The sequence below is a fragment of the Panthera tigris genome, chromosome B3 (assembly GCF_018350195.1).
Source record: "Panthera tigris isolate Pti1 chromosome B3, P.tigris_Pti1_mat1.1, whole genome shotgun sequence".
Classification (NCBI taxonomy): Eukaryota; Metazoa; Chordata; class Mammalia; order Carnivora; family Felidae; genus Panthera; species Panthera tigris.
Genome location: NC_056665.1, coordinates 111,527,296 through 111,546,338, shown reverse-complemented (window position 1 = coordinate 111,546,338; position 19,043 = coordinate 111,527,296). Strand labels below are relative to the sequence as shown.

Genomic DNA, 19,043 nt, shown 5'->3' with positions numbered 1-19,043 from the left:
ATCTAGACTCCCCTTTTCTTTCCTCATCTGATTTGCAAGTGGGGGCCCTGGGGGCACCATGCTTGCACGTTCATACCTAACAGATCTAGGGGACGGGGCATAAGGTGTCCTTGCAATTCTGAGCTGTTCAGAAGCCCTGCTTCAGGGGCAGCTGCAGGGAGAGTGTCTCTCAGGATGTGTGATGAGGTGTTGGCTATCAGCTCAGGTTCGGCTGGAGGCCATTTCCCCATTTCAGATGTTAGATTTGGACTCTGTCGCTATCCAATTGGTTGTATTTCTGGAAGGTCTATAAGGAAGATACCAATATGAGGAGTTAAGACCCCTGGACTTCTGGCTTAGATAGCTAAGATTTCAGAAAGTGAGTGAATTGGAACCCTTAGACATTGCTGGTGGGATTGTAAAATTTAGTGCAGTTGCTGAGGAAAGCATATTGGCAGTTCCTCAAAAAATGTTAAACATTTGATGAAGCAATTTCACTCCCAGCTATATACCCAAGAGAAGCGAAACCATATGTTCACACAAAGACTTGTACACAAATTTCATAGCAGCCAAATATTCGTAATTGCTAAAAAGTGGTAGCGACCTAACGTCCATTGACTGATGAATGGATAAACAAATCGGATCGTCGTACAAAAGGATATCATTCAGCCATAAAACTAGAAGGAGGTGCTAACGCACGCTTTAAGATGGACGGCCAGCAAAGCACCACGCAAAGTGAATGAAGCCAGACACAAAAGACCACATATTATGTTACTGCATTTCTATGAAATGGTCAGAACAGGTGAATCTACAGACGGTAAGTAGGTTAGCGGCCGCCAAGGGTTGGGACGGGATGAATGGGGAGTGACGACGTAATGGGTAGGGGTTTCCTTGGGGGTAATGGACATATCTTGGAAGTGGACAGTGGTGATGGTTACACAACATTGTGAATGTCATAAAAGTCACTAAATTATATACTTTAAAAATGGTTAAAATGGTAATTTTTATGTTGTGAATTTTATCTCAAAAGAAAAGTGAGCGAAGTCATCTTTCAGCCTCCTGTGTATATAGAGTGGTGAAGCAGTGGTGTTTCAGATGTCCTTCTGTCCTGGTTCTTACAGATTCTGAAGTTGGATGGGCCTGAATCCACTTTAGAATCCTCCTGCAGAATAGGACAAAATGCAAGATCGGCGTCTCTCTAATCCCAGGAGCAGGCAACGATTTCTCTCCTGTGACACCATGGGGACAAGGTATTGGTATTTTTATGTTTCATCTGTTATTCTGATGGACTTTGGTGTCTGCACTCAATTTTCCCACTTGCCCTAGAGGCCCAGGACTTGTCCAGGCAAGATTCTAGGCCCACTATGTGCCCTGAGTTGTCCCTGGTCTCTCTCCACAGTGTGTCTCTGCCCAAGAAGGAGCAATTCACAGGCTCACACCTTCCGTGGACCCCTGTTCAGGCTTTTGTGTCAAGTTCTGTCCTGGGCCTGAGGATCTAAAGATGAACAAGATGGAGTTCCTGCTCTCAGGGAACTGGTCGGGGAGGCAGAAAGGTGCCTGAGAACCACTGGTGTGATAGAGGACATGCGTGAGGTGATGGGGGGAAGGGTCCACGGGGAGACACCTGCACGGAATCTGGAGAGACAGGCAAGAATTCGTCAGGAAGACAAGGCAAAGAGCCATAATGTGTGAAAGGGCCTGGAACACTGAGGGAAAGAGTTGAGAATGGAGTTGGGGGTGGGTAAGTAGACAAGCAGATAAAGTTGGACCACTAGATAGGGGCAAAGCTTGCAATGCCTGGTACACTAGCCTGAGTTTAGAATTTATCCTGATAGCAAAGGAAAACCACTCAAGGAATTTAGGAAGGGAAGTTCCATCATTTGATTTGCATTTCAGGGGGTAGGTCGTCTTGGGAGAAAAATAGAGGCTAGATCAGAGAAAGCGTGGCATGGGGGTTGGCAGGAGGCTGCCTCAGAGTCCATGCGAGATGATGGAGCCAGACAGAGGCCATGTGCATGAAGGAGACAGAGACAGAACTAGCTGGGCTGAGATGCTGATTAGCTGGTGGTGGTTCAGGAAGGCAGGAGGAATAGGGAGAGAACAGTTCTGGGAGACCCCTGGACTTCTGGCTTGGGTAGGAGTCATCATGTGACAAGAGACCCAAAGGAGGAGCAGATTTGGAAGACAGATGACAGGATGAGTGTGGGGCAGGGTGAGCCTAAGTGCCTGAGGCACATCCAAGTAGAAAGGTCCAGCAGGCCAGTGGGTAGAGAGTTGGCACCTAGGTTGGAAGGCTGGGTGACTTCTGCCTGTGTTTCCCTGCGTGCATGTTCCATTCCTCCCCAGGAGTTCAGTTTTGGCAACTGTGACTTGGAAGCTGCTGGTGTCTGCTCCTGTCAAGGTTATTCTGGTTTAAACTCTCTCTTCCTGTTGGCATGTGATTTCATGCTTTTCACTTCTCCCTTTAAATGGAAATGCAGAAAGAAAATGATCTTCGCCCTCCAGTGGGGATTGAGATTTTTTTTCCTCTCTCACCTCTGACACCTGCTACTGTTTCACTCGCTATTAAAGGTCTGTGTGACCGGGTGGCTTGCCTCAGGCAGTGCTAAATGGGTGTGTGGGAGGGCCGGGAGAAGAGTCAGGAAAGAGGTATTAGAAAGTGACTCACAAAGATGGGCAAGCTGGGGCTTGGGAACCAGAGTGAGGGTTTCCCAGGAAGGACCCATGGTATGTGCCCCAGAATAAAGCTGCCACCCCATCTCTGGTACCTAAGGCTCTGCAGCCCTTTCTAGGGCTCCTTCCTACCACTCACCTCCTCTCATCTGCCTTCTGGCCACACTGTATTCTGCCTTGTCTAAGGTCACACAGCTCATACACAGTGGAACCAGAATACAAAGTTGGGTTGCAGATGTCAGTGTGCCCTTTATCCCTCCACTCCAATGCCTCTGTCACCATGACAAATGATTCCATCAGGGGGAGAATAAAGGGCAAGCTACCTGCCAACCCAACCCAACCCAACCCTCCTTGGCTCTAACCATGAATGACCCGGCGGGGTGGGGGGGGGGGGTTCCACCTGTAAGGCCAGCCATCAGGAGAGAGAGAACAGGCTGGGGTGTTCTGTGCAGCCCCTTGTTCTGCTTCCTGTGGGAGCCTGCCACCACCTTGGTTTCCTCTTCCTCTTCAGCCCTGCTCAGGCTGGAGAGCAAGATGGGAGCCACCTTCTAGTCCCAGCTTGTTTGCCAATCTATTCTCTTGCAAACAAATCCTGCCTTGTGGTATTGTTACTGTAATGGGAAAGAGGTTCATCTATTACCAATTCTGCACTGTGGGCAGACTTTTAAGGGATCTGTCTGTTTTCAGTTCCATATTAATCTGCTTTGTGCTATAGCTCCAAATATCTTCTGCTCATAAATGTGGGGTCATTTTACGTATGGGCTCAGGGTGGACAGGGGATAATATTTCTCTTCTTACATTTTCAAATGAGGCAAGGTTAAAGGAACTTGTCCTACCTCAAGACAATACCTGAAAGGATTTGGGCAAGATAAAAACCCAAATCCTTTACCTACGAAAAGTCTTTGCACAACAGAGCTGATAAGAAGCATATGTACTGTGTGTGTGTGTGTGTGTGTGTGTGTGTGTGTGTGTGTGTGTGTGTGCGCGCGCACGCGCGCACGTGCACGCATGCAAGCATGCACATTAAAGCTGTTGAGATCTCAAACTACCCTTCTTGGCCAGCAGTACTTCCTTACTGGAAAGAAGAGGAGTCTCAGTGATGTTCAAGGCTTCCTTTTTATCTGGAAACACTGTGGGTCTTCAAAGGACTAAATCAAAGAGTTGGAGATCCTTCCTCATGTTCTTCAGGCCGGCCGAGGGCACATTTTTCAAGATCTTCTTCCTGTTTCTCCCAGAGAGCTCTAGACTGAGACCCTGCTGGTTAGAAATCCCGTATCACAAGGCTTTGCCGGAGTTTAATCTCCCTAATCCATATGATGTCAAGGCATTATGTCATGTTTAACAAATGAAAACCACACATCTTGGCCTCGGTGGGCAGACCAGTCAGAGGTAAGCTGTCAGAGGCCAGGAGTGTAATCTTGGAATGGACCCAGGAATTCTGCAGCCACCCACCCCACCCTGCATCTGCTGCCCCAACCATTTTTCCTCTTATGCCAGTCCCTGCTGAGCTTAAGGAGCAGGAAGGAGTTCTAACCCAGAAAGGAAGATTTAAATGTCCTTAATTCTCTGCCCTGAAACATCGTTCATTAAAACCCTAATGCTTCAATCTTTTTTTAGATTGCATTTCTTGATTTATCTCCCCTCTCCTCAAATGGGAACCTAGCGACTTGCAATTACCACTATCTGAGAGGAGATGTGCTTGCGTACATAGCCAGGGGCTTAGATGTGCTTATTATTTGCAGAGTGTGTTTTGTGCTTTCCCAGGTTTTTCCTTGCTTACGTGATGCTACTTAAAATCTACTGTGTAATCTTCACACTCTGGGTCTCATTTACTTTCAGGCTTCTGGGCCTTCAGATCTGTGTGTGGCCTGCCCATCTATGTATTATTCATAGACACACCTGTTCTCAAGCAAGAATCCAAATAGAGATTAATTTATTTATTTTTTTTAAATCGGAAGAGAAGGAATCACAGCTCTGGTTGTAAACCCACTGTCCCCTCCACTCAGAAGTTATTCCCAAAACATCTCTCAAAAGCCCTTCTCTCCACAGCAAAAGCCTGCCTCCTCTCCAAAGGAGATCTCCAGCAGGGTGCCTGCTGTGGGGACCTCTGGCCAGAGACACGCCTCTGTAACCTTGGATGTTGTTCAGTTGTGTTCTTTGCCTGACAGGAATGGTTCAGCTGTGAGAGCAGGCCTGGAAGCACTGGAAAACCTTTAATTTTGATATAAAAAAATTTCCAGAATTTAGAGGAGGGAGCACATTGTATCCTAGGAGAATCTTGCAAGGCTTACATTATTGTCACACTTTAACCTCTGCTAATATTGATTAGTTTTGTTCCTAAAATTAACTTAAAACATATTTGACGTAGTCTTGCAATTGAGGATTACTCCTAATCTCTTAGTAATTCCTTTAGTATGTAGTTGTCTTTGAGCTTCTTCGTTGCGTTGGCTTGAATAACACCTCATGCTATGGTAGATTTTTCTCCCAGAATGAACCAGCTGTCATTTTGTCACAAAGCAATGCAGCAGGTGGCCATGACTTAAGTGGCAGGGAAACCCAGGAAAACTCCTGACAGGAAGTTGATATTCTGAATTTAACAAAACTACAAAGATGTTTGTGACTTTGTAACACAGTTTACATGACTGAAAGTATAGCCCCTGGGGTTAGGACAGACTCTACCACATATTGGTCAGCAGACCTGGGACAGGCTATTTAACATCTCTAAAGGTACATAACCTCAGCTGGAGTAAGACAGAGAGACAGAGAGAGGGAGAAGATAAAGGATTAAATAAGATGTTACATTTTAATGTCAAACACCTTCAGTAAGTGATAGGGATTGCATTATTACAGTTGAGTTTTTAAACCGAGATTTAAAAGCATGACACTGAATGGGAGACGCTGACATGTGGCTAGAGCATAGGATGGTTTGTGGTGAGGATAGCCATCTCCATGACAACCACAGTGCCTTCCACTTAGCAGGTTTCCTGACAAATCACCCAAGGCACCATTTTGCTTATAGCTCAGATTCCCTGGCTCTTCCAGGAGTTTTATGAATAAAGATTAAGAAAGGTTTTCTTCTTTTTAGTATAAGAATAGATTTTATTAATTTTAATTATACAAGTATTACAGAAATATATTCTCTTTTTAAAAACCTTAAACTTTACAGGTCAGGCTGATGTCTTCTTTGAACACCATGTCCAGCCCTCACCACCACCCCAGGAAAGACTCACGCCATCAGTTTGATGTGTCATCTTCTATACACTTACCATGCATCGAACCACCTGTGGTATCTATACCCATAGAAAAAAATATAATATCATTTAATGTGCATGAGTGTGTTTATATATGTTATCATATTAAGTGTCATATTACAGCTTGATTTTTATTCACACCACAATAGGTCTTGAAGATCCTTCCATGTCAGTACATGTAGTACATTTTTTAAAAACTGCTATACAGGTGTGTGTGTGTATGTGTGTGTGTGGTATGGATGAACTACACTTTATTTAGCCAATCCCATTTTGATGGTCATTTAAGTTATTTCTGACTTGTTGCTATTGCAAACAAAGTTGCCACAAAATTCTTGGACCTGCATTCTGAGTACGTGGATAATTGTTTTTCTGGGGGAGATATGGAGAAGCTGAATCACTGACTCATAGTGTACGAACATTTTTAACTTTAAAAAAATGTTTATTTATTTTTGAGAGAGACAGAGAGAGAGTGCGAGTGCAGGAGGGACAGAGAGAGAGGGACACAGAGGGTCTGAAGTGATCTCTGCGCTGACAGCAGAGAGCCAGATGCTGGGCTGGAACTCACGAACCCGTGAGATCATGACATGAGCTGAAGTTGGACACTTAATCCACTGAGCCACCCAGGCACCTTGAACGTTTTTCACTTTAATAGATACTGCCAAATTACTCTGCAAAATGATCATACCAGCTTACAATCCCACTGATACAGCATGGAAAAATTTTTTTTCCTTTTTAACTTTTTCCAATTTAGTAGGTAAGAAAAAAAAAATCCCTCATGTTTGAATTTCCATTTTTCTAATTACCAATATGGAGCATTTTGGTCACACATTTTGGAGACATTCATATTTCCTTTTTATTTATATTTTACTTTTTTATTTCATAAATTTTACACTTATATTTTGCATTTATATTTCTGTGAATTAGAATTTTATATCTTTAGAATATTTTTATTGGATTATTTTGTTTTTATTTGATCTGTAGATGTTCTTTATATATTCTGGATACTGATCCTTTGCTGTAAGTATTTTCTCCTTTTTTTCTTTAATTTTGTTTATGCGGTCTTCTGTCATACAGAAGTTCTTATTTTTGAGGTAGTCAAATTTTTCAGTCTTTCATGTGTTTTTGTACCTTGTTTTCTTTTCTATACCGAGTCATGAAAAACATCTTCCTGCATCATATTAAAATATTTCTTTGCATCTAGGTTCTTCATGAGAATATTCTAGGTATGTAAGGTATTACCTACATAGCAGGTGTAGCTGCCCAACCCAGGTGGGAGGTTTAGACCCTGACATCGCAGAACTGTCACACAATCCTCACTGAAGACTTGAGCAATCCCAACAGTTTCCAGCAGAGGACAGTGTCTGAGCGAGTGTGCCTCCCTATATTGGGACCCTCAAGGGTTCCCTGACTCACCAAAGGGAACATTTTAACTGCTCTAAAATTAGCAAGTGCCAGTGAAGAGAAAATATGTCTAGTCAGGGAAAAGATGAGGAGCAAAGTCTGTTGCAAGTGTGCTACATGGTGGGAAATAAAACAGGGCCCAGGGAAAAGTGTCCTGGTATAGTCTGTGTGTTATGACTGCATTTGGGGAAGAACTGATCAAAGTTAGCCAGGATCACAGAGGGTTTTCTCCAAGGGCAGCTTTGATGTCTGCTTATGTCTGGCCCACACACTTGAGATGAAATCTCAAGCTCTACAGAGGAAATGTGATTTACTGGACAAACAGCAAGCAGGATGGAAACATGCAATCCCCAAACTTATCCTTTTGATTCCATCAATAATGCAAGCCCTGTCTTCTTCAGAGGGGAAACTGAGGAAACAACAGGCAGTGCTATTCAGTACAGTTCCCACCCCACCTCACCCCAGGCACATCCTGGGCTAGCAGGTGTTTTCTGTTGTTTCTTGGTTTAATACCATCCAAGGTGGGATTAACTATATCATCATGAACCCAGAAGAGCTTTGGTGGTGAAATTCATAGATTTTGATAAATGTATTGAACCATACAAATTTGCAAATCTGACTCAGCCTCTCAGCTCACAGAGACAGTGCTGGGCTGTCTCTGTTGTCCCTGCTCATCCATTCTCCACCTTTCTGGCCCTGCCTTGTGCCCGGGGAGACTGCCTGTGCAAACTGAGTCTCAGTTCCTTGTTCATTGGTTTCTGATTTGGATGAACTGATGAGAAGCACCTGCAAGAAGAGAGGTTTATGGATTTATTCCCCAGGCTCCCTGCCTGCTGGGCTGTGGCTGGCAGCAGCTTCATTTCTCTGCAGACTCAGGGTAGTCTTACAGCTATAGGAAAAACTAACCACTCTCTCTTCTTCCCCTCTCATGCCTTAGGGTGTTAGAGCTTTCCAGATAGCCTGGGTGCTTCCCTAATCCTGGGTTGGTCTCCTTTAGTCCTTTATTAACTTCTCTTTAGTCATCTCTTCTGAGTGTACTGTTTGATCCCTGCCCCAACCCAATCCAGACTAATGCAGAAACCTAAATCTATCTGGAGTCTTCATTCTGAAACAGATCAAATGTACAATTAAAATTTTATCATATGCACACACAATCTCCAAGCCCAGTGGTGCCTGCTGCCCACACGCTTTTCCAAGAGCCAGTACAAGTTATTTCAAACCTGTCTAAAAAACCCCTCAATAGCTGGGTTCATTTTCTGTAATTCTCTAGTGTTTAGTTATCAAAGACCCCTTCCCCTAGGGTCACAGAAATGTCTCATTGCTATAAATGCTCTTCAATTCCATTTTAAACTTTAAAGGCAAACAACCTGGAAGATGAAAGGATCACAAGAACCAATTTTGATGCCTTGATGGTTTGACTAATTCATTGAGAGATGGCTGTAGAAAGTTGCCACAGATGTAAATTATTGCATTTCTAGGCAACTCTCCCCTTCAGGGAGCGGATTGCTGTTCTGTAAGCTAAATAGTCACAATAAACAGGCACTGCAAGTAGATAGGTGCCCATCTCTCCACCAGATACACATGACAAAGTGACCTGGTGCCCCACCCCATCCCTTCTCTTCTCCTTCCACCTGCAGCAGAGGCATGAGTGAACAAAGCCCAGAGATCCCATTAGGAGGAAGGGACCCTGATCAATACATGAGATCACCAAGAATACCTGAGAGAAGTTTGGACACCTGCTTTAATTAAACACTAGGTGAGTTTTATTCACTGAAGACTGTTCCAGTTATATCACTTGTCCTTTCTGGGCACATCACTTCTACAGTTGTAGCTGATCCACTCTACCTCATTCCCAATCCAGTTCCCACACCACATGCAGCCCTTATCTAGTGACCTAAGAGACACCCTTGATGCTTTTTCGGGCTCTGACCACATGCGCTATCCATGCCCAAGGACTGTGTATTTCATCTACGTCTCTGTACTCTGTGTTCTCCTCACTCCCACCACCAGCACTCAGCAGAACCCCCTGGACCACTCTACTGGCTTCATAACTGGTGTACCCTCCTGCCATCTGCTCTCCCCTCTCCATGGCACAGCCAGAGTGAGGGTTATGACTTGTGATTCTGTCCCTGATACCTTTCTGCTTGAAATCCTTCAAAGACTCCCCATTGCTTTGAGGATAAAGACGAAAAGCTTTATAAACCTGCCAAGCTACAGAGCCTGCAGGGTCCCTCCTGTGTCATCTGATACCATGCCTCCCTCTGCCATGGTCTGGGTCCCTTCCTTGGGTCTTCTTTCTGAGCCTCAAACTTGCCATGTTCCATTTCGGCTTATGTCCTGTGCCTTTGCCTGTACTGACCTCACCACCACAACACTGACCTTTGCCTAGTAAACACCTTTAGACCCTGCCTCAAACAGTCCCATCCCCAGGGAAGCCTTCCCTTACCTGAGACTTGGCAGGTCCCTGTTACACACTCCCCTGCCATGCTCACAGGCTGTAATTATAAACTTAACTGAGAGATAGGTGCCCGTTTCCTCCACTAGAATGTACATCTTGTGAAACTGGGAATGGTGTCTGTCTTTGTTTACTTGGCATTGTGCCTGGCACATGGGGCAATCTGAAACAAGACTTGCTGAAAAAAATTAATGGATGTTATCATGCTCTTTCCTTTAATATCAGCTAGTGGTGTCAGCACCTCCCCAGACCAAAGAAATGTAGGTCCAGGGTCTGGAGAGATGTAGACAAGGTACCAATCAGAGTTAGGGGGTAAACTAGATTGTTCTCTGACAGCCAGCAATTCTCTGACTTGGGGGATATTCATATCCTCTTGCCTCTTCAGTCTGTAGACACTCCCCCAATCTGGCTCTGTCTTGTGCCAGTGTTGTTGTGTCCATGCCCATACACACCCCCAGCCTGTGACCATAAGAGCCCCTCTTCCTTGTGACCTCAAGGCCTCACTTATTCTTGGCCTGGGAAACCTGAGCCTTCCACTTCCAAGCCTGCTTCTGAGCAGATACAATAAAGCACTTAAAAGCCAGTTGGTATCCAGGATCTTCTTTCCTCCCACATTATTGGCAATGCAAATGATGGATTAAAGTACAAGCAAAAAAGGTTTTGTTCAGAAGTTTGAGTTTTCAGAACCATCCCTAGGGTAATAAAATGGCAAAGGGAAAACCAAGCACACAAGCCTTTCCTTCCATTCCCCAAGTGTCAGCCAAGATTGCAGCCTAAGTGATGTATAAGAAGGAAAGGAGCCAGGGCTGGATGAGGGAATTGTCTAAACCAATGGTTCTCAAACTTGAGCATGCATCAGGATTACTTGGAAGGCATAGTAAACACAGATAGCTGGACCCCACTGTCAAAATTTCTGATTCAGTTAGTCTAGGGTGGTGCCCAAGAATCTGCATTTCTAACAAGTTTCCAGGTGAGGCCAATGCTGTTGGTCTGTGGGGACCACACCTTGGGAACCACTGTGCCACACTACACTGTCTCCCCTCATATGCAAATTTTCATGTGTATTCCAATGATGTGGTTGTTGAAGCCTAGACTCAGATTGAGTAGGTTGGACTGGAGCTTGGTGCCCAGGCTGCCACAGTGAGGACCACATCCTCAGAAGCAAGGCTCAGGTAAGCCATCACTTTCTTGAGCCTTGGTCCTCTTTGATAGAGATCTCTTCCTCCCTTTATGCCTTCTTGGAATATAGGGGATGTTTTGGATGACCTTAGAAAGAGGGGCTACCTCATTCTAACTGAAGTTTCCAAGGTCTCATTGGTCTAGCCAACAGGAATCCAATGTCTGCATGCCAAGGGAGGCTTTTATCCCAGAAGGAAACTTGGCCTTCCTTTATCCTCCTTTTCTGAAAAGCCCCTTACTCAGAGTGCTGATGGGTGTGAAGAGGAAATATGGTGTAAAAGATATACAGACACACCTGGGATATATCACAGGTTTGGTTCCAGGCCACCACTATAAAGCAAATATTTCAATAAAGTGAATTAAATGGACTTTTTGGTTTCCCAGTGCATATAAAAGTTATATTTACACTATACTGTAGTCCATTAAAGCTGTGCAACAACATTGTCTAGAAAAATAATGTATATACCTCAATTAAAAATATTTTGCTAAAAAATGCTAACCATCATCTGAGCTTTCAATAAGTGATTCTTACTGAACAAATATATATATAGATATAGACAGATATAGATATACATATATATAACAAATATAATAATAATGAAAAGTTTGAAATGTGAGAATTACCAAAATGTGACACAGAGACACAGAGTGACAAATGCTGTTAGAAAATGGTGCCGATAACCTTTTGGGATGAACACTGGGTGTTGTATGGAAACCAATTTGACAGTAAATTTCATATATTAAAAAAATAAATTAATTAAAATAAATAAATAAATAAATAAATAAACATTTAAAAAAACAACAACAACAAAAAAGACATGTGGCCATCATAAGCCAGAAATAGTAATATTGGTAATATGCTGGTAAAAACATCATGAGTGTAAAGTTTCTCTAATAGAGATGAGAAATAAATACATAATTAGTAAAAAAAAAAAAAAAGAAAAAGAAAATGGTGCCGATAAACTTGCTTGATGCAGGATTGCTGCAAGCCTTCAATTGATAAAAACAAAACAAAACAAAACAAAACAAAAACCCCCACAATATCTATGAAGCACAATAAAGCAAAGCACAATGAAATGGGGTATGTCTGCAGTGGAAGAATCATGCTTCCAGGTCAGACAGATGGATAGTGTCTCTCTACTGGGAGGTGGGTCTCACTGAGACTATACAAGGTTAGGGAGTTAATATGGAAAAGTAAAATTTTCTCCTTTGGAAGAGAAGATTATGTGTTATAGCATTTCATTTAAAAGCAGGAGCTCTGGGCTTACATGTTTAAATGAAATAGAATTTGTAAACTGTTTACCACAGTGCTTGGCTCTTAGTACATAATGAATGATGGCTATTGTTATTTTTTTTAACAGGACGTACTAATCATAGTAGAATCAGAATCCATATCAAGAGGAAGATGGGTAGCCTAAGAGCCTATAGAATAAAACAGCAGGACTGTTCAGCCATTGGGACCTCCTTTTCCCTGCCTGCTCAACGCCTGGCCCACAGAGATGCTCGGTACACATTTGTTGGAAAGAAGGAAGGGATTACACAAGTCTAGGTAAGTTAGGAGATGGGAGGATTTGAGCTCATGGAAATCTTCCCGAGGGAAAGGATGATGAAAACACCTGAATCCTTTAAAGTGGGGGTTTTGGGGCCCTGAGGAACCTTGCTCAGTTTCTTTATTTATACAAGTGGTCGTACCACTACTTTACAGGGTTATTACAGAAACACTTGACAATGCATGCCAAAGTGCTGGGTTAATTGTAAAGCACAAATCAAGTATTAGCTGCTTTAATCAAGTGGAGCAATTACTGAACAGATCCTTTGGGCTGTGACAACTTCAATGCTATGCTGAGACCGAGAGTAAAGGTTTCCCGCCCTCAAGGCAATGACATATTGGCTTTGCCTTTTAGGTTGGCTCTTGTGTGCTAGAAAAATCTCTGAACTTCTTCATATTATTTGCTAAATGGGACATAACTCTCTTCAGAAGGCCTGCGTACAGGTGGGTGAACAGGTAAAGCCACCTGAGAAGGAAGAAGGGCCCATATTGGTGGGTAATACAGGGTGTCCCTGAGCCTGGCTGGTGAGGAGCTGCACTCAAACCTCCCTCCCTCCTCTCCACAGCCTCCTGCACCTCATTTATTGTTAATGCTGTTTCCACTGGCTCGTTTGCAAATAGCTTGAATAAAACATCAGAGCAGGGAGGGGGGCAGCACTCATAGTCTTCCATGACTGCCTCTGCTGTGTTCCTTCCCTCCTTCCTTTTTCTCAGTTTCCTTCTCCCTTCATTACTCTGATTAACAGTCATGATATAATTGGCTTATCCTGAAACAGCCAAATAGGACTCATGGGCTCTTGCAAGGATGGTGAGGAGAATGGTTCAGACAGGCCCAGCATTTGTGTTTGCTTTCTGTTTTCCTGGATGGAGGGAGGAAAAAAGCAAAGGCTGAATTTGCAACCTTAGAGAGGAGATCTGAGGATCAAGTGGTGGCTCTGCTCCTCCCAGGAAACTGTCTCAGACCACAGGAGGATGGCAAAGGCTCATCCTGGAGAGGACCACTCAGGCCCTGTTGGGTGGGAAGCCCCATGGCTGCTACCACAGGGGACACCAATCCAGCTAGAGAGGCAAACCTATGCACCATCTGAGACAAGGCTGATTAGGGAAAACACAGCCATAGAGACATATACTGAACATGAGGCTCAATCCATACCCCCAGCTGCACAGGGAACAGTTTCTGTTATTTTCTCTAGCTTAGCTTAATTACTGACTCTCCTGATTCTTCCAGCAACCACTTCCTTGTGTTTCCTGATAGCTTTCTCACTAAAAAGTGCATCCCTTAAAACACTATAATTTAGCCCTGCCAATTTCTAAAACTGTGGTAGGTCTTTAAAATCATTTTTAACCTACAAATTCCACAAACTCCCTCTTATTTTTTATAAATTTTCTGTTTGAGATCCTGAGCCTTTTAACCTGTCAAGTTTCCCACAGTCTGGATTTAGCTGATTGCATATTCAAGGAACAGTTTAATATGTTCCAATGAGACTGTATTTCCTGCAAATTAGTAACAGGATCCAAAGGCTTGATTAGGCTTAAGTTTGATCCCTTTGGCAAGATTATAGATGGTGGTGTGGTTTTCATCAGGAGGCACATCGTGTCTGCATGTCCCCTTTTTGTGATATTAGCAGCTGTTGATGGCTAATGCCTGGATCCACTCATTCACTGGGGTGGCAAAATGGTGATGTTCTATCATTTCTTTTTTTCATTTATTGTTGGATACTTCCACAAAGAGATGTTTCCTCTCATCTACAATTTGGTTACCCAGTGGTATCATTCACAAAGGCAAGCCAAATGCTTGATTCTTTGTCTTTATGTATCAGTTTTCCAGATAATGAGTAAATTCTTCTCATCCTTCAATAGCGATCAATTAAATTTTTTTCACTAGAAAAAATCACTAGAAACTATGGCTTTAAACATATTTGATGGATTCAAATATATTTTTGCAATTATTATCCTATTGAAATACAAACTTGCCATCTTTGGCAAGTGGGAGTTTCTTCAGTTGGCTCCTGAAACCTTTGGGTATGGTGCCAGTAGTCTTTGATAGCTTTCCTGCTATTCAGGATGATGAGGTTCAGGTTATAGACTTGCCCCAGACCCAAAACCAGCCCTTCCTCCAAGAAGCCCTGATTTCTTAGACTGGGATATGGTGCCAGTGATGCTCATTGCTAATTTGCTACAATATTAATCACTGTTTTTAGTCCTTTCAGTGGACAGACCTAAGGAATTAATGGGTGGGGGGGCATATCTATGTACAGTCAGTTCTGCTATAATGCTTGTTTTGAAAATGTAAACTTGTTCAAATATGATTGGTATATTAAGGAACAATTTGAGCCTAACACAAATTTTGTGTTTGGCTATGGGTGGTTTCATACAGGAGAAATATTGGGTGAAGGCAGAAAACTGCACCCAGCTGATCCAAGCTGCTTAAGAATACATGAAACAGTGAAAAAACAATCAGGACTAATCTTTCCAACAGACAGACAGAAAGCACAGCTATACACAAAGGCCTTAAACCCAAATTGCCAAATCCTGCAGAAGTGGCATCTTTTGCTGCGATGAGTGGCTGGTTTGGTGGTTTGGAATATCTCCAGTCTCCAGAATTTTCAGCTGTCAGGTGAAGCCACAAGTACAGACTAGAAAGCAGCAAAAGAATTTCCAGCAGCGACACAGAAGCTACCTGAAGAAGCTGAGCATCGGGTCACATTCTCGATGGTGATGAAACAGGTATCTATTATAAATGCAATGCTCAAACAGCCTCCATCTCAAAGGCAGAAAAACATGACCCAGGATTTAAGGCTACAAAAGATCTCAGCACCAATGCCCAACAGAGGATAAAGAGCCAGCCGCCCACACACAGCAGGTATTCCAACTTTCTACCCAGTTTCAACTAAGCCTCCTTCCCACTGCTTCACAATAACCAACAAGCCACACCCTTCTGATGCCCCCTTCCACAAGCAACCCTCAGGTCTTGTTCAAGGCAAAGTGCCATATTTATTGTCCTCTTTATGTATTTCTTACCCATTTAACATGTATAGAATTGCGCCACCATCTTTGCTAAATGTCTACCCTTAAAAAAATGTCACCGATGAAGTGTTTGAGTGTTGTGCCTTTATTCTCATTTCTGCCATAAGCCTTGTGGCTTTTATGGAATGGTTTTGCACACGGCGATCATTCTTAGGACCACGTATATCATATTCTGCATGCACACACCTCATGAGTTCGTATTCATCCTTCCAATTCAATTTCAGGGCTGTAAGATTTTCACTTACTTAACCTCCTCTGTAGTACATGTGTATCTCCTTTGCTCCATGCCAAAATCCTGGTTCTCAAGGATGTAGGAGATGGTAGAACATTCCATAAGTACTCATTTGCTTTAGCCCATCTCACACACACAACATTATCAGAATAACAATACAAAAATTGCCACAACATATATAATTATTGACAATTCTCCCAGGGGAGAGCTCCGAGTGGTCACTCTCGAGAGTAGGCAGTGTAAAGACTGCTCCGGGGCCCCTCAAGGCCTCATCCCAGACCCCCTTTCACTCACCGCTATTGGATTGGGCAAACTCCTTTCTAGATTCAGCTGCTGTTCTCAAATTGTCTGTACTTCTGTCAGCTTCCCCTCCCTCCTTCAGCTTCCTCTGATACACCTGCTAGTACCTTGCAAATCTTGAAGCTACTGGTGACGTGCCCTGCCTACTTGTGTTTTGGGGTTTCTGGGGATACCTTGTCGCTTGGACTTGTTGGAAGCGTTGTCCATGGCTTTTTAATTTTTTGCTCTCTAGCCGCTTCATCTTTGTGTGGGAATTCTGGGAGACTTAAAAACTGATCCACTGTCATTTGCTTTCCTCGTTTGATAAGAATTTTTTCATAGTTTGTCTTTGAATATTGACAATGATTTTTTTAAATATATACAGTGTTTTAAATTTTTATTTAGTCAAATCTATTTGAACTTCTATTATTTTTATGTTTAAAAAATCCTTTGCCATATAGATGCCACATAAAAATCTTTTTACAATTTCTTATGATATTTTAAGTTTCATTGTGTGTGTGTGTGTGTATGTGTGTGTGTACATATGTGTATATGTGTGTGTGTGTGTGTGTGTGTATACACTTCTCTCATATATCTCACTCATTTGAAATTATTTTATAAAATGCTGTGGGAGTAATATTGAAGTTAATTCTTTTCCTCCTGAAACATCTAATTACCCCAAATCCATTTGTTGAATTTGTAATTCTTCCTTTATTATAGATCAATTATAAATCTCAAGGTCTATATCTAGGTTATGTCTTCTTAATATGTGTATTTTTCTAGTTATACCAAAATGTTTACTTATTTTATTTTTCAGCTTAATAGTATATTTTGAAGTCTAGGGCATGTCCCTCCTCATTATTTTTATTTTATTAAAAAAGAAAAGCTTAGTTGCTTTCTTTTTTTTTTAAAGAATTTTTTTAATATTTATTTATTCTTGAGAGAGAGAGTGCAGGTGGGGGAGGAGCAGAGAGAGATGGAGACACAGAATCTGAAGCAGGCTCCAGGCTCTGAGCTGTCAGCACAGAGCCCGATGCAGGGCTCAAACCCACAAACAGCGAGATCATAACCTAAGTCAAAGTCAGACGCTCAACCAACTGAGCCACCCAGCAGCCCCAAAGCTTAGTTGCTTTCATCCACATTATTTCTTGATGAATTCCAGCAAAAGGAAAGTCCAAAGTCAATTTTTTTGGGTAGCCCTTTGGTTCTCTGACAATTTCCTTATTTAAAATGTGACCATGCCTGCTTGTTTGATCTCTTCCAAATGTTGTACAATATCCTAAGAGGTTCTGTCCCTGGCTGCATCTCATGATGGGTTGGCAAGGCTCACAACAGCTTACTCAAGGCTCGGCAGAGAAGTGTGGGGTAAGGTTTTGACCTGACATTAGACTTGCTTAGGAAAATGATAGGAGAGCCATTGAGCTGGGGGATGCCATATGAAAGTCAGGATTCAACCAGGCAGACAAGCCTTCCTATACCAAGAGACTTGACCTTTCCAGTTGTGATTCAGGAAAGTGCTCAACGTTGGTAGGTCCAAGATGAGAAGAAATTCCATCCACAGGTAACAAGAACACAGTACCAAACTTCAGTTTAGAATAAATGTTTCTTACAACCAGTAACACACATTTGTAAGAGCTGAGTGAAGTTAGGACTATGGTATGAAACCATAAAACAAAACAAAGCTAATGGAATTATAAGAACATTAATCCATGATTGTGATCTCTCAAGGTGACTGAAACCAGCTGATTTTCACAGCCACAAGCCAGCAGTAACAGTACAACATATTTGCATTCTAGAGTTGACTTTTTCTAAATGGGGATTTCAGCTCTGACCTTGTGAGGTGAAGCCTGACAGTTTATAAATGCCTTCCTTTGTCTTCCTGAGACAAAAACAAAAACAAAATTAATATGTCCAATAAATGGAATGTAAAGACTCCCATCGTGTAAATAAACTTGGAAAAATATTCTGGAATATCTTCTATAAAATAGCAGCCTAGAGCCTCAGTTGAGATTCAGTAGATTTTATTTTATGCGCAGCCTGTTGTTTAAAGGGATAGGAGTCAAATAGTAAAACTCAGCCTTCAGGAAGATGCAGAGATACTAAACTGGAACAGGCAGCTCATGTCTGTCAGCAGTGAATCCTCTAGTGACCCTGGCCCATGAATCTTCCTCTGTTTTTTCCCTTGCCATCAGTGAGAACCTTCAATGTACCTGCAAGAAAGCATATTCACTTATTCTCTTAACTTATTCAAATTTATAGCTTCGAAAACTTGCAAGGCTGACCACTTCATCTCCCTCATTTTGCAGCCCAGAGAGCAGACCTGTGGGCCTGGGGAGGTGGAAGGATTTCTGTGAAACTTGTCTGCAGAAAAGCCAGACCTGCCAGGACATTGCTGCAAAATGACAGCTGCATTCACAGAATCCACTCTTCTCAGTTTGCAGATGGGCCATAGAAAACCAACAACAACAGGAGACTTTTCAACAAATAACCGAGGGATGTTCTGGGAATTCTACTGGTAAGAAAAGCATCAGACTAACTCTTTAGAAGGACCAGAGCTTATGAGTGGTCATTTTTATGTAAACTGCCCATAAGGCTCTCTCAGAAGGTGCAAGCCCTATAAACACCCACAACTAGAACAAATAAACAGTGCATTTTAATTATCTAAAGGAACCAGTAAGGAATGGTTTTAAGCTAGGAGGGCTGCCATAACACTGTAAGTAAAGTCAATACATTCCTGAGTCCATGAATTAATTAGTGTTTAAATAATAGAAATGACTATCAATTGCAAAACATTACCACAAATTACTTGCTGTGCAAACAGCTTCTTTTGTTATTATTAATAATTCTAGCTACTGATTTTCTGTAATTAAAAGCCACAGTCTCCCTTTGGGTGAACAGCAGAGCAGAGTTAGACGGCAGAGTCAAGTTCCCACTCACACCAATAAAAGTCACCTGGTGCCCCTGTCCCCTTCTGCTGACCCTTTAAGGCTAGTTTGCTTCTAGCCTCCATTCTCAGCT

General features: G+C 42.6%; 2 long non-coding RNA genes across 2 annotated transcripts in view; both read left to right on the top strand.

Moving 5' to 3' along the window:
- LOC122239635 overlaps positions 1–5,932 on the top strand; it is a 31,511-nt gene extending 25,579 nt beyond the window's left edge. Inside the window, exons 2-4 of the long non-coding RNA XR_006218930.1 lie at positions 1,101–1,229; positions 1,379–1,532; positions 5,819–5,932. This is a non-coding gene — a long non-coding RNA (uncharacterized LOC122239635). The remainder of the gene's footprint in view (positions 1–1,100; positions 1,230–1,378; positions 1,533–5,818) is intronic.
- A 3,014-nt stretch (positions 5,933–8,946) lies between these two features.
- On the top strand, positions 8,947–15,272 carry LOC122239634. Its single transcript, XR_006218929.1, has 4 exons — positions 8,947–9,060; positions 12,300–12,487; positions 12,843–12,931; positions 14,865–15,272. It is a non-coding gene; the product is annotated as an uncharacterized LOC122239634 (long non-coding RNA).
- Positions 15,273–19,043: the final 3,771 nt, after the last annotated feature.